Raw genomic sequence first — 19,883 nt, 5'->3', positions numbered from 1 at the left:
TGTTGGAGGAGCCACATGTGTTTTCAGGGTTAGCTTTTCAATCAAACCATTCAATCGTGAATATGGTAAAGAATTTTTTACATTGACGTTGGACTTAATAAATCCTTTACATAATCCATTCCAGAAAGTCGCAATGTGGTGTCACATTTATGATGTGCTGACTTTGAAGAAAACAAAAACTCTATCATGCTAACCCAACAAGTTCTTAAGAGAGGAAAAGCGTGACCATCCTTGAGAACAAAAGCATTTGTTCCACTAATACTTTAATCTCAATGAACTTGGCTTATACCTTAGGCATACAAAGAGATTCCACAGAAATATTATGCTGGCACTTCATCCAGTTCACCTCCTTTTCTCTCACTGATCTATTCCTCTCAATAAAATAATCATCTTTCTCAACCAAAAATGTCATTGCCTTGCGCTAATTTTACCGAAGAAATCTTCACTTCCGAGGCAACGATCTTCTATGTATGGCTGCTTCAAATCTTCTCTCTGTTGGCCAATTTGCATTTTGCATATGGCTAAGTCAACGTCCCAATCAGCCTTTTTTCACGGTGGTGGACCTCTCCGTTCCAACCTCGAACAACATTCAGAAGGGCTCGATTTCGTTGACAAACGAGCTTGAGATTCAGAATCCAAACAAGGACTCCGGAGTCTACTACGACGACATTCTCATGACGTTCTTTTTTGGGTAAGACGCAGTTGCCGACGATGTGATATATTCGTTCTACCAAGGGAAGGACAAGACTCATAGCGTGAGACAAGACACAAAGGCGAAGGATATACGGATCTAGAGTGGCGTTGCTCGTGCAGTGGCAAACGCCATGGCCCAGTTGAAGGTGAGTTTCGGCAACTTGGGTTCGATATAAAACGTGTAATAAGAAGTGCAACCATCGTGGGATGAACTTAAAAGGTGTTGTGCCTGTTGGTTCTGATGGGAAAATTTCAAGCAAGAAGAAGAAGATTAAGCTACATCATGCTTCCGGCAACAGGAAAGCGTTCAAGAAGCATCGCTTTAAAGTTTGATAATTGGGCAATTATCTTTATGTGCCTATGAATTGTCCAGTTATTGTAGAATGCAAAATGTGTCTTTTATTTAATGGTTTATAATGTTCTGCTCAATTTTCTTCCTCATTTTGTCTGCAGAATTCGAAGGCAAAAAATTAAATATCTCGGGAGTTATTTTGTGTCTTGAAATTCTTTTATAAGTAAAAAGGTCCTTAGCTCTCGTGTTGGCAAAAGAGAGGAGTATGATTGACTTGGTGATACCATGCCAATTAGGACGCGATTAGATGAGTTTTCGAGTGTTCTAAAAAATAAAAGTTCAAAAGGCAAGCTCTGAAATAGGAACCATGCATTCATTAATTTAGAAATATCATCATAAACTTCAAACTGGTACATTTGTGACAAATTTACTCTAAATTAATTTTTTAACCATAAAAAATCTCAAACTGATATACCTATGACAAATTTATCCAAAACTATTTTTTTAATTATAAAAAACCCCAAATTGGTACATCTGTAATAAATTTACCCTGCATAAGCTTCCGTCAAATTTTACCATTAAATTTGCTGATGTGGATGACACATAATAACGTGGCAAGTCCACATGGAAATCCATAAGGTTAATGCCTCAAAAATCTCAAATTTGTCATTGGTGTACTGTTAAATTTGTCACAAGAATACTATTTAATTTGTCACGGGTGTGTTAACACCTAAATTTTGGCGACCTGTTTAGTCATTTATCGTATTAAAAAATTAGGAGTTAATTTTATCTCTGAAAAAATAGTTAATCGCATAGTATATAGATTTAGGTGCATTTGCATTTTTTGCATTTATTGGACTGGTGGCGGATGGGTTCGGATTAGTGGTTCCGAGCTTTAATTGACAGTCCAGACTAAGCTCACGAAGCGAGCAAATTAGCACAAGCCCGTTTTTTTTTTTATTGGAAATTATCTTGTGAAAATAAGAATTTGAAATTTTTCGAGATATGATCGAATTTTTCGGATAGGGCAAGTGGAAAAATAAATACTGCGTTCGGCAAATCAAATATTACATTTGAAAAAAGAATTTTTGTGGATACCGATTTGAAAAGATTAAAAATCCTAATTCGTGGCCTATAAATAGATTAAAACACATAGGGTTCAGGGGAGGCTAAACAATCGATACATACGGCCACAAAGAGAAGACATTGATAAGGACAAATTGAGAGTAGCGAAGGAGAAGGAAGCGAGAGGTAGAGAGTGAGAGGCGGCGACAACAGAAAAGGAGGGGCGGATGCCCACACGTTGAAGCGACAACGATCTACACAGGGACACACGTCTTAACCATCCTCTCCCAGTTCGTGAATCTTTGCGGTGACAATCATCACCGCTGCGATTCCAGACGACCAGCGAAGCCTCCCCTCAGTTTTTCAGGCGAAGCTTCCCGGTGGCTTATAAGGACCGCCCGGTGCCAGCAGTGATAGCTAGTCACCGTGATCTACACCGACAAACCTTCGTCGCTGGACTTGCAATTCCAACGAAGCACCTTCACCGCCGCACCAAACCAGTCCTCCCTCGTCTGGCGATGTCACTCACCGCAACCAGAAATCTCGTCTGCTTTAACTAGCCTCGAAATTCACATACTCACGGCAACGAATTGAGGGATTCTCGGCAAAGAGTGACGTGTGAACATGTCAGTTTGGAGTCCGAAAAAGCCTTCTTAAGCCCAGCTTCACTGAACAATCCCAATTGCATGTAGCTGTGCCAGAAGTGTGATCCGTGAGTGTGGCGGTGAAGTATTACTGAAGGAGTGCACTTGAATTATTCATAAGCAAGAAGAGCCCTGGCCGAGTCCACACTGCAGCATCGCACTAGCTGCCCTTGAGTCGCTCTTGAAGCCGAGACGAAGTCCATCCCTCGTTGACGTTTCCAGATCATTACAAGGCTTCCACAGCTACATCCTTGTCTCCGGTCAAATATTGTATGTCTCAATGGTGTGTCCAGTGGCGGCAACATCACATGCAATTGTGATATTTTTTCAAACCAAGAGCTGTCACAATTTTGGCCATGACAATGGCAGGATTCTATTGGTGCTCTTTAATTTTCTTTATGCATGCATTTTGACTATTCCTCCTCAGGCTTAGCAATTTTCCAGAGTACTTGGTAATTCACCGAGGGAGAACACGATACAGGCGAATATCGTGGAAATTCGGATCGCACTTTTGCGTGAAGCCACCACGAGCAGCCGCTGCTATGAGACGATCTTCCTCACTGCAATTCCCGTGACCCATCATCCATCCGAATTTGGAAACGTCACCCGCGTGACATCGTGAATTAGGTAAGACTCTCGATTAATCTGATTTTCATACTTGACGCCGCCTAGTCGTAATATCGCAATCTTATTTTGAATATTTGTTTGTTATTGCCATATCCAAAAGATCTCTTGATCCCTCATGAATTAGGAAATTTTCCTAATTTCGCAACGTGCATATGATTGATAGTCCAATTTCATGTTTGAAATATGACTCGCAATCGCACGGAAAAATCGCCAATCTGATCTCACGCTCGAGATGCAATTCGCGATTTTATTTGAAATTGGCCAATCCGATCTCATGCACGAGATATGATTCGTCAATTTATTTCCAAAATAGACATGGATGATATATTGCCTGATTTGTTGCCGTGCTGTTCTTGATGTCTTATTTTGATTGCTCCTGTAAAAGAAAGGAAAAATCCAAAAAAAAAAAAAAAAAAACTGAGTTAGATTAGGTTCGTCTTAGAATATTCCTCGTTTTAGGGTTATCTTGCATGTTTAGGATAGGAAATTTATTTCGAATATTTTAAATAAAAAGACAAAAACATTAATTTAGGATGTCATATTTTCTTCTCATTAATTTAAATTACACGTTTAATTATTTGACAATTTTAAATTTCGAATTTCATAATAAAAAGAGAAAAAAAATAGAATTAGGGCATTTTTTGTACGTCATTGCATATTAGGATAAAATTGCATGTTTAATTTTCAAGTTTAGATTGATTTTCTAAATAGGTTGCATCTTAGGTTAGAGATTGCTAGGTTAAGATAATATCTTAGTTTAAATTAGGATTTAGTCTGACTTGATCCTTAATATAAGCTGGATAGAATATTAATTTAGGTAGATAATTTTTGCATTTTTCTTAATTTCGAATTTCATGAAAAATAGAAAAATTGTCTTAGAATAAATTCATTTCATTCTCTAGAATAGATTGCATTTTTAGGATAATAAAAGATCATGTGCACGTCATACAGAATTAGGTTCATGAAATGCACGTCATTTAGTAATTACTAGGTTCATTTAATTTGAACTTCCTTGTCATTAGAGTTAGGTCATTTGATTAATTTAGATTGCATATTTAATCATTGCATTTCTTTGGAAATTACTTTACTCATGTCATATAGTTTAAGTCATATTTTTATGCCATGTCATTTCATGTTAGGTTAGTAACATTGCATTGCATATAGATTAGATTCTCATTAAATAAAGTGAAAACAAAAATTGAATGTTTGTGTGTTAATTAGAAATCATATCAAGGATTGTTGATGTGAATTCTGGTTTAACATTGCAGATGCTTTCGCTGCTTTGAGGTAAGTCTTGCAATTTATTTATTGCTTTACTTGAGTGTTAAATTGGTGGTTTGCACACCCGCATGATAACATCACATGTTAGGGAAATAGATTTAAAATTAATTTAAGCTGCCTGCAAAAATATTTTTTGGAAAATAAAAGAATGGTACCGAAATGACATTAGAGAAATCTAGTGTAACCAAGTCCCTGTACCCATAATCTTTGGTTCGCAGGAGTAAAGTAAAACTTCCGTTACTTTACTTGGGTTTCTAATTGACCCACCAAAAAATAGATTAGTGGCGACTCCTAGTTAAAAATCAATTGCATGTTAAAAATTTGAACCTAAGTCGTGAATTGGTATGGACTTGGGAGAGCCCGAGTTAAATCTAGGCTTAACAATCCATTAGCCAAACTCTAGGTGGATCACTAAAAAATTTGGTCGTGAATTGATGTAATCTTCATTATGATATATTGAAAAATACACAATTACTCTTTTACATATATATTTCTTATTTCTCAACTCAGTTATTTATATAAACGATACAAATGATCACTTTTAGAAAACTGTTTTTCTAAATCATCGATTTTCTGTGAAGCAAACATAGCCCTATTGAGAAATCTTGTTCTCCCTTTATCCTAACATGTGGTCCATGACATTCCACAAAGTCATAAGTGACATGCTAATTGTCTTTTTCATTATTGTTTTGAAAGAGTCTTGAGTCAATGGAGATCCTTATAGGTAACAACTGTGATATCCCAAAATTTAGCTCATATTTTGAAATATATGAAATGGTTATTTCATCGATGCGTTTATGGTTATTTTACTCTAAAATGATCACTTATGAATTAACTAATTTATTGGGTGAAGTCATAAAATGGTTAAAATGCGAAAGACCAGAGAATTCAATTAGGGATTGACGGCTCGGCCATAAGAATCGACAAGGCTCAATACTATACTATTATAAGTCAATTGTCGACAAAAGTACATAGTCAGTTCGTGGGTGGTTCCGCACGATTATGATACCCGCATTAAATGACGATAAATCGATTTTCCATTGATTTTGTACTCATGATATGTAATTGAACCCTTACGATTACATGACAATTGAGAGTTATCCATGATTCAAAGAGGTACAAATGTGGATTGAAAATCATCGACCATGGGTCAACCGCGAGAAAATCTCAAAAAGCCACCTAATAGTTTAGGTTGTACTAAAGTTGCATTTGATCGATTTTAGCTATGAACTTTAATTTGATTTCAGGTATTGAACTTTCAAAGGTTTCAAAACTAATCCTTTGAATGTCACCTCATTCACCCGATAATTTATCGACAAGCGTAAAATTATTGAAAATGGGTTAATCGATCGAGAATTGGATGTTGGGAAGAGAAACCGGGCCAAGTGAGGACCGTTGGGCCTCATGCCTACATGGATCAACCAAGGAGGCCCAAGTGGGCCAAGCCAAGCCCGCCAAGTGCAATTCAAGCAAATAGACCCAAGGGCAAAATTGAAAAGTTTGGACAAAAAGTGTGTGAAATGTCCAAAATGCCCTTGCATTTATAGACTAGAGTACAAAAGAAATAAAGAAAAGGGGGATAAGGTTTTAAGGGATTTTGTAGATTTTCTAATAATGAAAATCTTGAAGTATCTCTCTCTTTCTCTCTCCCCTCACGTTTCTCCCCCCCCTGCAGCCGAACCTCCTTCCTCCCTCTCTCTCTTCCATTTTGCTTTCATTTCATTCGTCTTCATCATCATCATCATCATCATCATCATCTTCTTCTTCTTCTTCTTCCCTTGTTCACTATCACCACCCAAAAACCACTGCTCACTGCCACGTCCTTGCCACCCGTTCAAGCCACCACCGCCGTCCTCACCAACTCACTGAACACCACTGTCCACCACTGTCCACCACTATCTCCATCTTCACCGTTGATGCACCACCGCCCAAGCCAAGCCATGCTTGGCTGTGGGTTTTGAGGAGTTACTGCTACAGTGCCGTCTTCGTTGTTGCTGTTCCTTGTGCCACTGCTCACCGACCTCACCACTGCTGCAAGCCACAATTGAACACCCCTCCCTCCTTAGCCAAGTCGTCGTTTGTGTCTTCGCTCAAGCCGTGAGCCCAGTGTCCTTGTCGCAACCTAAATTTTCAGGGCAATCCTAAAGTTTAGGTTAATGGATTACTAAGTCCGAAGACTTGGCTCGGGCCCTCCCAAGTCCTACTAATCGCGACTTGATATTAAGAAATTAACTTATTTAAACATGCAATTATATTCAATTTGGAGTCGCCACTAACCAATTAGGGTTTGTTAGAAACCCAAGTAAAGTATGGGAGAATACTTTACTTTTGCGAACCAGATATTCAGTAGGTCCGGGGGACATGATTACGCTAGATTAGTCTAACGCCCTTTCGGTACCTTTTATTTTAATTTCAAAATTATTTTGCAGGCAATGTTGATTAATTTTAACTTAAGCTACTAACATGCAAATTGTGGTCATGCGGGTACACAATCAATAAAGTAACATTCAATAAAAATGCTAATAAAAATGCATGCCCTAAACATGATTTCTAAATGACAAGACACCTAATTTTTATTATTATGCAATCTTAATCTAACTTAATATACATGAATTTATTTTAATGACATGCAAGATGCAATTCATATTGTATGACTTAAACTTATCACTGTATGTATGCAATTTAATTTATATAATCCTAAATATGCATATGCTACATGATATGAGATGAATGACATGGTCTTTCTACATGCATGCTCTTTTATGATTTTTTTTATGATGATTCATTTTTTAATGCATATATGCAACCTATGCTAAATAATGATGATATGAGATTAATTATGAATTAACCTATTAACTAATCAAGGAAATGACTTTTGTGTTTTCTTCTTCTTTTTTTAATAAGACTTAATAATTCTTATTTAAAAAATAACATAACGATGGAATACTAATCTTTGGTCTTTTTTATTATTAAAAAAAACTACATGATGGGAATATTAAAACATTAATCTATAACCTACTAACTAGAGTGCAACATGTGGTGTGATTTATATGACCTAAATAACATTTTTTATTCTTTTTTTTTTTTTTTTGGTTTTATTAAAGGAGAGTTAACCTAATCTTATATGAAAAAAATAAAATGCATTGCTTTAAACATGAAAGGTTTATGGATCTAAATACCTAAATCCTAGATATGACATATGATGCATGATATTTGATGTGCAAATAACAATGATGCATCAAAATGTACGTCCTATTGATAATTTATCAATGACATATTATCTTTATGTGAATCAATTATGCAAAGCAATTCATGAATTTGCCATGAAAAGTCAAAATAATCAAAAATTTAACCCGACGTCCGGCGGCTCAATATTTTTGATTGTCATGACTTAATATGACAAATTTTCTAATTTGATAATAAATTAACACAAATCAAGTTAGAATAAAAAAAACTACCAAATATCTGAATTAAATTTAACCTAAAAATGTACCTAGTCTAGGGCTAGACCCACTTGAGGAATGGCTAACAGGGGTGGTGTTGAGCACTTGGGCTGAGCAGAGGCGCGACTGGAGCAGCTGAACAGAAACGGTTTCGCGGGCCTTGCGTACGGCAACCAACAGGGAGGAGCTTCGGTCGCTGGGTGGTCGTGGACAGGGCAAGGAAAGCTGCGTCGTCACGGATTGGCACGACAGTGGCTTCATTGAGCTGGTGGAGCGGCTCGGCAGCAGTGAGCACGGCGAGGAAACTCTGGTTCGGCTGAGGACACTGATGCAGGCGCGGTAGAGGTGGCACGGGGCTCGAACAGCGGTGACCGGCGCGGGAGTTGATCAGCAGTGGCAGCGAAGCGGTAGTAGCGCGGTGAGCAGGTGTCGCGTGCGTCACTTGTGGCCTCAAGCTACTGGAAGGCGGGGAGCGCGAGCGTTGGCGGCTGTGCTGCTGCGTGTCAGTGGCGAGTCCGGCGAGGCAACGGTGGCGGAGGCGTGCTGGTGCTCGGAGGCCGACTGGTACGGGCGTTGACGGTTGCAAGCGTTGAATGGTCGCCGTGGACAGAGACGCGGGCAGGGGCGGCGTTCGAGCAACAGCAGTTCGCCTTGGGCAGAGACGGAGCAAGGGCGTCGGCGTCGGGGCGAGCTTGCTGGTGCAGAGGTGCGGTGGAGCGGGCAATCGTCGGGCTTCAAACGGCGTTGATCGCACGCTGGTGGTGTGGTGGCGGACGAGCAGCAACACCGTGTAGAGCAGAAGCGAAATGGGGAAGAAGGTGAACAGTAGGGGTCTTGTCAACTTTTTCCTTTGTTTTTTTATTTTTATTTTATTTCTTCTCTCCCTCTCTCCTCACGCCTCTGCCGAACTCTACCCTTTCTCTCTGCCACTGTACTTTTTCTCTATTTTCCCTGCTCACGTCAACTCCTTCTCTCTCTCACTTTTCACTTTTGCCTTTCTCTTTCAGTTTTCTATTTTTTCCTTGGACGAAAGATGAAGAGAAGCCCCCTTCGCTCGATTCTGAAACCTCCATTTTATAGTGAAAGCGCTCAAAGTTGTTGAAGATTTCCCAATATTCACTCAACTTCTTCAACAAAAATGCGGCTCCAAAATCACACGATTGTTGCATTTTTGAATTCAAAGTTTTGTTTTCAAAATTTCCCTCTATAATCAAATATTATCTTTTATTTCTAAAAATGAATTTAAATTAGGTGTCAACAGTCCTCGACGTTGTTGCGCTGCTGTTGCCACGAGCTCGTCGTCGTCGGAAAAACCTATGAGTTAACTTTTAATCATTGATTAGAAAATTAATTGTGTTTAGGGGTAGGTTAGTTTATGGCTAATGGTAGTTAGTTGCCTTTAATGATGGTTTAGCCCTAACTAAGGTTAAGGTTGGATTAGATTAAGGCTAGTAGAGATTAGTCTTAATTAGGGATGATTAGTTTAATTAATCGTGTTTAGATTAATTAAGCGTGGTTAGTTTATTTAATTATAATTAGCTTAATTAATATGGTTTAATTAATTATGATTAGTTTGATCAAACATAATTAATTTAATTAATTGCAGTTAATATTAGTTAATCACATTTAGACTAATTAACAATGATTAGTCTAAATGAATTTTAGTTAGTTTAATTAACTGAAGTTAGTCATAATTAATCGCAATTGGTGAAAATTAATGATGGAATAGCTATTGAGTAGAATTTTTATGCTTGATTTATTGGGTGAAATTATGCATAATTATTATCGTTTGAGCTTGTAATGCCATGTTGTTGATTGCCCAAATCATAAGTTTAAATGTTATTTTCAAAGAAGGTTTATTTGAAAAGAAAACGACAAATTTTGAGGAATTGTGTTTGGACGCCGTGTTTTATGTTCTAAATGGGGCAATGGAGTTTTAAAATGAAAGCGTGCAAATTTTGGCGGATTAATTTTAAGTACGCGACCACGTACGATTATTTTACTGGAATTTTTAAATGTAAAGATTTTTCGAGATTTGTTATTTAAGCACGATCTCTTTTACACTAGGCTAATTGACGATAGGCAAAAATTGGCTTGAGTGTTGGCGTGCTTGTGTAGTCACTTAATTGAACCCGTCACCCAATAGGAGTTTGGGGACTGAAGCCTGATGTTTATCAGATGCTTGGCGGGGATCTGGATGTCAAGATTGAGGCTGGACCGATGCTCCTTATGGAATGCCGTCTAAATGGGGAGAAAATATTAAGTGGTTTGTAAGTGCCACGTCAACATCCGACGTGGCTTGCTATAATGTACTATTAACCAATTAAAAATTGACATGTGTCATTAAAAATAAATTAAAAATCCCTTAATTCACCTAGATTTTCTCTTTTCCTCCTCTTCCCTTTGCATGGACGAGCCCAACTTCCGCCCCTCCTTCCGCCATCGCCATCGGCGGGTTGGAGTTGCCGGCGCCGCATCAAACCAGTTTGGTTGTCTCCTCCGGCCATGCCTCAGTTCCAAATCCAATGGGACGACAGAGAGGGTGGCTGCGGAGATTATCTCCATATTTGGTTTGCTGCAATGCTCCTCTGCAACTCCAAATCTGGTTTGCTGCTCCAGATCTTGGCTCATCCATGGCTGGCGACAAAGAGCTCAACAACTTTGCTGCAGACCGAGAAGCCATCCATGGCCGACCCCTCCTCTACTTCTCCAGATTTGGTTTGCTGCAACGGTCCTTTGCATTTACAGATCAGGTTTGCTGCTCAAAAGCTTCAAGATCCAGTCTTGGCTCATCCATGGCTGCCGGCAATGAGCTCAACAGCTTTGCTGCAGACCGAGAAGCCATCCATGGCCGATCTCTCTTCTGCATCTCCAGGTTTGGTTTGCTGCTCAATAGCTTTGAGCTCAAGTCTTGGCTTGTTCATAGCTACCAACGATGAGCTTAACAACTTTGTCACAGACTGTGGTAGCCACGGTGGGGCGATGGTTCAGGGACGGTGACGATGAAGGCGGCTTAGGCGGTGGAGATGGCTGAGCCCAGGCAGAGCGGAGGTTGAAGATGGATGGGAAAAGAGAAAAAAAAATTAATTTTTTAGATTTCCATGTCAACATCCACGTGTCAAATTCTAATTGGGTATTAGTAAATAAGCGCCGCCATGTCAGCTATTGACGTGGTGCTTGTGAACCATTGAATATTTTCTCCTAGAGGGGAGTTCTAAACGATGCCGTGCCCGAAGGGGTGGGACAATGCCTAGTTATGTCGGAAGACCATCAACTCAGGTGTTTTGCCATGGCCCAAGGGATCATAATAATTGAAATACATATGAATGATTGTGACACATTGCGCCTAATTATGGGCTAAAACTATAAGGCATAGTATGGGATGGGCCAAAATAGTTTTTACCTTATAATCAGGACTTATGTGGATGCTTGGTGCATGAAAGTTATGTGTTATGGTTATTGATTATGCTTGTTGCATTGATAATGGCATATGTGATGTACTATTATGAAGGGATGTGCCAAGAATATGCAAGCTTTTATGCCGTTGCATGTTTAGGCTGCCTCTGAGACAAATTCGCGTCTAGGCTGTTAACTCACTAAGATTTATATTTCACCCCATCGTTGTTAAATATTTTTAGGTCTGTGGTATGGAGGACCATCTCTTGCAGTTTGGGGTCCCGATGGACCAAGATGCGGGTGTGCCTAGCGTCACTTTTGGTCGACCTCGTTGTTAGTGAAGTTTAGGTTAATCCTAACCTTGCAGGTTTTTGAGAGGGTCGGTAGGAAGTAGCTATAGAAAAGTTTAAAATTATTAAACTTCCTAGGGTTAATAGATTATAAATTAAAGTGTTGTTTTGGAATGTTTATTGTGTTCTTACTATTCCTATTGTTTGTTGTTTGACTAGGTGGTTATAGAAATTGCTTCCACATTCATTTAATCAAAAGAGAAAAAGGGAATGGGTTAGTGATGTGTCCTAAAACGTCGCAATTTAATCAACCATTGAGGGATGTTCACACGCTCGGGGTTCAAGGCGTGACAACTTCTTCAATTCCATTCCATAATATTATCTTCTCTCTTTTTTTTTCGATTGAAAGAGGCAGGAATGGTTCAAAGGGCAGTGGTAAAAAGGTTGATCTCTTCTTAATCCCCAACAATCAAAGAATCATGACAAGTCATACCCCAAAAGAATTTGATTCTTCCTAAGGTAATAGAGTTCCTTATTCAAGAATGTGGTCAATTCAAATACATTGTCACTAATCAGTCTTAAGTCGTCAAAGTCTAATCATTCTAGTGTGGCCACGCCCGTAATGTAATGTGTTTAAAGTAAAAAAAAAAAAAAAACCTACTAAACTTGAGGGGAAATTACAAAAATTATCCCCGTACTATTAGCTGATTTCAATTTTGGTCCCCATATTTTTGTTAAAGTTGGTCTCCCATCTTATCTCAGACAATAATTTCATGACAAAATTAAATTTTCCGTCAAGATATAGAGGAGATATATTGAGTTAATACTGACAAATTGACATGTGGAGTATAAGTGTACAAGTTTCTAAAAACAATTAGACTTTTGATCCACGTGCTTTTCGAAATGTTCAATCTTAATCTTTGTACTTTGTTTCGATTCTGGCAACTGGTCCTCATATTATTTTTCTACAAAACATTTAATTTCTTTCTCACCCTCCAATCCAAAACCTTATGGGAATGTCAAGTCAAGACCAAGTATTAATTGGTAATTTATGCATTTACAAGTTTGTCCAATTTCATTGAAAGTTTTATTAAGATAAATGCCATCGTATGTAAGTCCTTTAATTTAATGTGATGTGGAGTTGCTTATGATAATGTAGTTTGATGGTTTAATATGAACTTTATAGAAAATATTTAGTTATAAAATAGCGAGTTCAATTGTGGTTTAATTATTTAAAAATAATCTTTCCCCTAAAAGTAGCCCTACAATTCTTTATTGATCTATACCAGAAATGTGGAAGTTAAATTATTGAATGTAATGGTATTAATCTTAGTTCGGGCTATCAATCAGATTGTTTAACTGATGTCTCTCGAAATGCAGAGTTCTCTCTACCGCCATGGTAGCTGACTTTCGAACCCTAATCTCATCGTTGATACCACAATGTTTCCCCTTTCCGACTGAGTTTGGCTATCGAGCGTCCATCGCAATTTCCTCTCTTTCCCCTACCAATTGCCCACCCACTCCCACACTCATCTTCCTCTCCATCCAATAGATTTGTCTAGTATCTTGCTCTTCTTCATTTCCCATCCTCCTATTCTGCATGCCTCAATTGCTCTATTCCACCATCCCCTCTGCCCATCTTACCCGAATTGTTGCTATTGTCGCTAGCATGATTATGGAGTACTCGACCAAATTCTCGCTCGAACTCTCTCCCTTTGATGGTTTTCTGTCCGGCCGTTGGTCCCTCCCGATGAAGTCCTCTACTATTTGATCGATAATGGAGCACACCAAACAGGAAGAAGATGTTCGCCCTACTACTCTCTACAATAGGATGGGTCGCCTATGGTCAGACCGGGAAATTGAGGTATGGGATGAGGCTGCACCAGCAAAAAAACAGAAGAATGCAAACTGATTTTGGTGGGTAAAATCTTATCTAACCCATCCATTAATTTCCAAGCATTTCAAAATACCATGAAGTGTGCTTGGCGCCTTAAAAAAATAGACAGTTCCCAACCTGAAGTAGCGCTATATGTTGTAAAATTTACTACTGAAACAAAAAAACAGAGAATTTTAGACAATGGACCTTGGCTTTTCTCGAATCACTTAGTAATTTTGAAGCCTTGGATACCGAACACACCCCTCCACTGTTATGACTTCACCACTTGCACTTTCTAGGTTCAGATATTTGGGCTTCCTCTAGAAAGGTGTATTGAAAGTATGATTAACAAAGTGGTGAGACATGTGGAAAATGTGCTAGATATCAAACTAGAAAACAAAGAAGGTACAACCTTTAGAGCTGGGTGAGCCAGAGTGGAGATCAAACTACAAGACCCACTAAAAACTGGCCAGCTGATTCGGTTAGAAAGAAAGAACATATGTCTGGACTTCTGTTATGAACAACTTTTACATTATTGCTATTTATGTGGCAAACTTGGTCATTATGCTATGCATTGCAAAGATTTTCCTTTTGACGAAGAAAAAATGGATAGGAAAGATAACATGTATTACGGCCAATGGCTTTGTGCTGAAGTTCGGGAACATAGTCCTTTTTGGGTAACCTTTTATGAGACACACAATAATAATGAAGAGGCAAAAGATATCATTTCTAAAACTCCTCAGCCATCCAATCAACTAATACCTGTGGAACAGCCAAGGAAGGACAAGAACAAGGCACCTGTCGAGACTCCAGCTGACCAATATCTTGTTACCCTCGCAGAACCATTTTAGTGGTGCCACCAAGTTGGCATTTCTAAAGGAGTAGCAACCGCTATAGCAAAGACCCTTGCATCAACACAACTTAAAGATTATAGAAACATAGCTGTTGGATCATCCAAACCGAAGAAAATAAAAAGCACTCGCTTGATTCCCAAAGCAAGCCCTACCAAGAAAGTTAAAAGGTATAATCCTTACGAGCTGAAACCTCATGCACTAGAGGAGTTTGATGAAATGCACCTGATGGACACACCAATCATTGCAATCGAAGAACTTGGCTGATGGGCTGTGGTGGCTAGCCCTAATAAGCCACCAAGTGACAAATGAAGATTGTAAGTCGGAATTGTCAGGATTTTGGCAATCCCCTGATAGTTCAAGCTTTACGGACCCTAGTGGCCAAAGAAAAGCCCTATGTAATGTTTTTGATGGAGACAACAAATTAGAATGTAGTGCTTAAAAGAATCCAAAAGAGGTTGAAATTCCCAAGCTGTCTTATTGAAGATCCTATTGGCCTAGCAGGCGGCTTGGCGGTGTTTTGGAATGAGCGAGTTTCTCTAGCTATAGACCATAAGACTTTGGACTATATGGATATGATCTGTACGGATGTTGAGAATGGACTACCCATACGCCTCACTTGTTTTCACGTGCTAGCGGTATAATTGGTGTGCTTATGCCCAGAGGAGAACCAGTGAAGGTTGCAGACTTCATCCTACCAGGTTAGAATAGCTGGAATGAATCCCTACTGCGTAGTAGTTTTAATGATCAAAATGTTGAGGAAATCCTTACTATTCAGCTTCGCACTTATTGTACAACCGATCAACTCATTTGGAAGGGAACTCAAAATGGCGTATCTCTAGTAAAAAAAAATGGTTACAACTCCCTTAGATCTACAAAAAATACTAATGCACACAGCTGCGCCTCCTCCTCCTATCAAACTCCACGACAGCTTTGGCACAAGATATGGAATATGAAGACCCCCCCCTGAAGCTACGAATATTTATGCGGTCCTTATGCCATAATGCTCTATCCACAAGGGATAATCTCTACCATAGACGCATCATTCCAGATCCAGTGTGTCAACTTTGTCAAGCGCACAACCCAGAAACAATAGAGCATATATTCCTATTATGTCCATGGACACGCAATGTCTAGTCTCACCCACAGGTTCAAATCACACCGGTAGCATATCACACACAACGCAGCAATGCTTGGTTAACAAATCTGTTAGATAAACGAGATCTATTACCTAATCTGGAGACTCTTACGCATATATTGAGGCAGATCTAGAAAACTAGAAATAATTTTGTTTTCTGCAGGCTTCTCCTTGATCCAGCATAGGCAGTTGCAGTGGCTTTTGCGAATGCCCACGTTGCTCGTCGCTGTAATAGAGCAATATCGGGCTCACGGTTTCGCTCCTCAGATTTAAATCGGGTGTGGTGCCCACCGGAACCCGGAACTCTGAAGATCAACATCGATGGAGCCTTTCCCACTGCACCAAACGAGGGTTGGGGGGCGTCTGTCAGTCGTGATCACTCCAACCGGCTCGTTGATGGATTCACTAGCAGTATTACAGCCTCTTCGGCTATGCAAACAAGGTACAAGCCCTCACACTCACCCTGTCACGCCCCGAACCCCGAGCGCGCGCACATCCCACCACGGTCGATCAAAAATGCGACATCCCAGGATATGTCGCCGACCCATTTATTTATTTACGCATGCGGAAGCAAAACAAATCCCCTGACAATAAAATACGAGATAGAAAAAGCGGAAGCAAAACCACAACATAACACTTCCATAATTCAACGAATTACAAACGAGAGTCTACGGCCAAAAGTCTACAAAAGACCGGCTCTTAAAAATGAACTGCCCTACGACCTACAAGTCGGACACGTTCTCCAATCTTATGACTTCACATCCGCAACTCCTCAAGGCCAACCAAAGCTATCTGGCCACTCCATCCACCGGGGACCTGAAATTTTAATCCCACAACCGGGATGAGACAATGTCTCAGCAAGTTCAACCCCCTAAACCCCTATTAGAAAGAAAATACGCCCGGGTGGCCTAGCCACATCACACGAAGACTTACCTCGCATCGGCCTTTTTATCCGCGAGTTAGCACAATTTATATAAACCAACCACGTGCAATTATGATAACCAAACAACCATGGCACAATCACATTATCAAACCATTCAACCACTTGGATCGTCTCAGCGATCAATCGACTCGGCCGATTACATGTCATTCTAGCAAATCAATCATTGCTCTCAATCCCAACCCTATAGGAAGGTTTAACAATCAGTGGCAATCACGGCCCCACTCGGCACGACCTGAAATCAGGTGGTAATTCACGGCCTCATCAGGCACGACCTCTAATAGGTGGTTAATCACGGCCTCACCGGGCACGACCTCTCATAGGTGGTTAATCACGGCCTCACTGGGCACGACCTCTTATAGGTGGTTTATCACGGTGGTTCTCATAGGTGGTTTATCACGGCCTCACCGGGCACGACCTCTAATAGGTGGTATTTCACGGCCTCATCGGGCACGACCTCTCGTAGGTGGTATTTCACGGCCTCATCGAGCACGACCTTTCCTAGGTGGTATTTCACGGCCTCACTGGGCACGACCTCTTGTAGGTGGTATTTCACGGCCTCATTGGGCACAACCTCTTGTAGGTGGTTTTTCACGGCCTCATCGAGCACGACCCTTCCTAGGTGGTATTTCACGGCCTCATCGGGCACGACCTTTCCTAGGTGGTATTTCACGGCCTCACTGGGCACGACCTCTAATAGGTGGTCAATCACGGCCAATCTCCCATCAATTTCTACACTTAGGATTTCATAAAGAATCCCTATAAATCGCAATCACACTCAATTCATTACAACCAATCATCAATATCAAATTCTAAATACACAAAGAACGATCAAGACGAAATTATGGGAGAATAAGGTTCCGTAATAATTTTTGGAATTTATTAAATAATTAAATTTATTCCGAAATTAATTAAATAATAATATTCATACTTTTCATGATCCACGCTCAATTTATAAAATCCAATCATCAATTTCAAAATCCGAATGTACCATAGCGACCGGCATGAAATTCTGAGCAACCGGGGTCAAAAATAATTTTTCTGATTTTTTTTTTTAAATAATAATATTTTAATAATTTCGGATTATAATATAATATAATATTTTCCAGAATTTCGAAGCACTTAAATAATTCAAAACTAAAAATCATTTTGTGTCACATCAAGGCTTAACTTTAAATAAACTCTCTTAGCATTTAATTAAACATACTTTAGATTAAACAAACATCTTAATCTAAATCATAATTAAATCAACTAAATTAACCACCTAAGCTTAATCAACTTAATCTAAGCACACCTAAAGCATAATTAACCCTCTAAGCGAGGTTTAGTGAGCTAAACTCACCGGATTAGCGAGCCGAGCGAACCAAAACGACGGGGACGACGCGAGGATCGACTTTCCTCAAAGCGGGCCGAGCATCCGGGCTCGGGAAGGCGGCCAAAACGGGCCAAATAGCCGCTGCCATACCCATTTTTCCAACTTCTGTCCATTGCTGGTTGAGGGCGGATCCGACACCGATTGAGGCGCACAAGGGCCAAGATGGACGGAGGAGACCAAACTGGACCTAGGCGGGGCTTCACGGTGGCCGGAGGTGGGCTGGACGGCTCCGGCGGAGCTCCACCAGATCTGAAATGGCCGCTGGAACAGAGAAGAAGAACCAGCGACTCCGCTTGCTGGAAACGGGCAAAGCGGGCTTCGGCGGTCCAGGCGATGGTTCCGGCTGCTGCACGGCGGCGAGACGACGGCTCACGACTGGAGGACGACTAGGAACAGCGGCCAGGGAAGCTCGAGACGTTGCTGGACTCAAGACGGGCGCGAGACGAGCAGGAAGCTCGCGGGGCTGGCCACTGAGCACGACGGGCGAGTCAGCTGATCCGGCGACGAACGGCGGAGGGCGGAGGCGCGAGACGGCGGTCCAGTAGCTAGCTGGCTGCTCTGTCGTCTTCCCAGATCTGCTGGGTTTCGAACAACACAAGGAAGAAGGAGAAGAAGCCGACACCAGCAGAAGGGGGAGAGAGAGGCGGAGCTGCGTGCGGCTGGACGAGCGACGGCCTCCGGCTGGGACGAACGGCGACGGGCGGAGCTGCTCTGGTTCGCTGGTCTGCTGGGTTTTCGAAGAAGAAGATGAAGATGGAGAGAGGAGGAAACGCTCGCACGGCAAGGAGAGGGAGGAGAGAGAAGAAGGGAGGCCAATTTCTTTTCCTTTTTCCCTTTTCTTTAATCCAACAAATTGGCCCACCACATGACCTCATGGGTGACATCACACTCCACTCACCCAATCCCCCACAACCTTTTCCAATGGTTGCAATCTCATTTTCCGCCGGGGCATAAAATTTTGTACAACCAATTCTTTAATTCCACTTGATTCTCTTCCAATTGAATCAAATTGAAGTTCATAAAATTAATCCAATGTCACCACACTTCAATTCACATCTTCACTTGTCCATAGAACCAACTTAAGTCCCAAAAGTACGACCAAAAGCGGGCCTACTAATTTCTCGAGCCAAATTAGCTATTTTCTGATTTAATTGCTGAAAAACTCTGATTGCATGAAAAATCTTCCAAAAATAAGTCAATGATCCTAAAATGATTTGTGACACACCTAGACTTCCAATTTCTGGATTCGATCTCAATTCCACGGTTAATTTCACTTTGGCACGATACTAGCGCGGCCTAACCTGCCGGGTAACCTTTAGAAATTTTCATGCATTTGACCTGTGGTTGATCATCTCAAGCCACAATGTACATCTCTGAAACATTGGCGACTTTCGGTTGTCGGGGTAATCTCAAGGTTTCAACTACGAACACCGGGTACCCAATCGATAAAAAAGCCGGTCCAGTATCGATCGACAAGGATTATGCGATCCGGTGGAATCACCCACACTCGATCACATGCCTCTGTCGAGTCGACCTATCTCCGGTCTCTAATCGATTTTTATTTGTGCCGTAATGACCCTTGCAGATTAGCTCGGTCGAAAGGTCGCTTCCTGGCCAAATTCTCGAGTCTGATGCATTAGAAACTCTTAACAGCTTCACCCGATAGACTAGTTTCCACATGAGTGGCCAACTCAAGGAAAAGAACTATATGCGTGCCAACGAAATGCCCGTCTCAATTTATTGAAAATAGGATTGGAAAATCGGGATGTCACACACCCTCCAAAACCTGTTGCAGAAAGGAATGGAAAATGAACAACTTATCTTGGAATTTGATTGCCCAGTGCTCGTAGAAGCCGTGCATCTTCCTTGCTCGACGCCATGGGAGATCCATGCGCTAGTCTGAGAGGCTGCGGCGCTGCTCCCCTGTTTCCCTAACTTACGACTCGTGCATTGTAGGAGAGAAGCCAATCAC

This window comes from Eucalyptus grandis, chromosome 4 (genome assembly GCF_016545825.1).
Source record: "Eucalyptus grandis isolate ANBG69807.140 chromosome 4, ASM1654582v1, whole genome shotgun sequence".
Classification (NCBI taxonomy): Eukaryota; Viridiplantae; Streptophyta; class Magnoliopsida; order Myrtales; family Myrtaceae; genus Eucalyptus; species Eucalyptus grandis.
Note: the sequence above shows the minus strand (reverse complement) of the source record.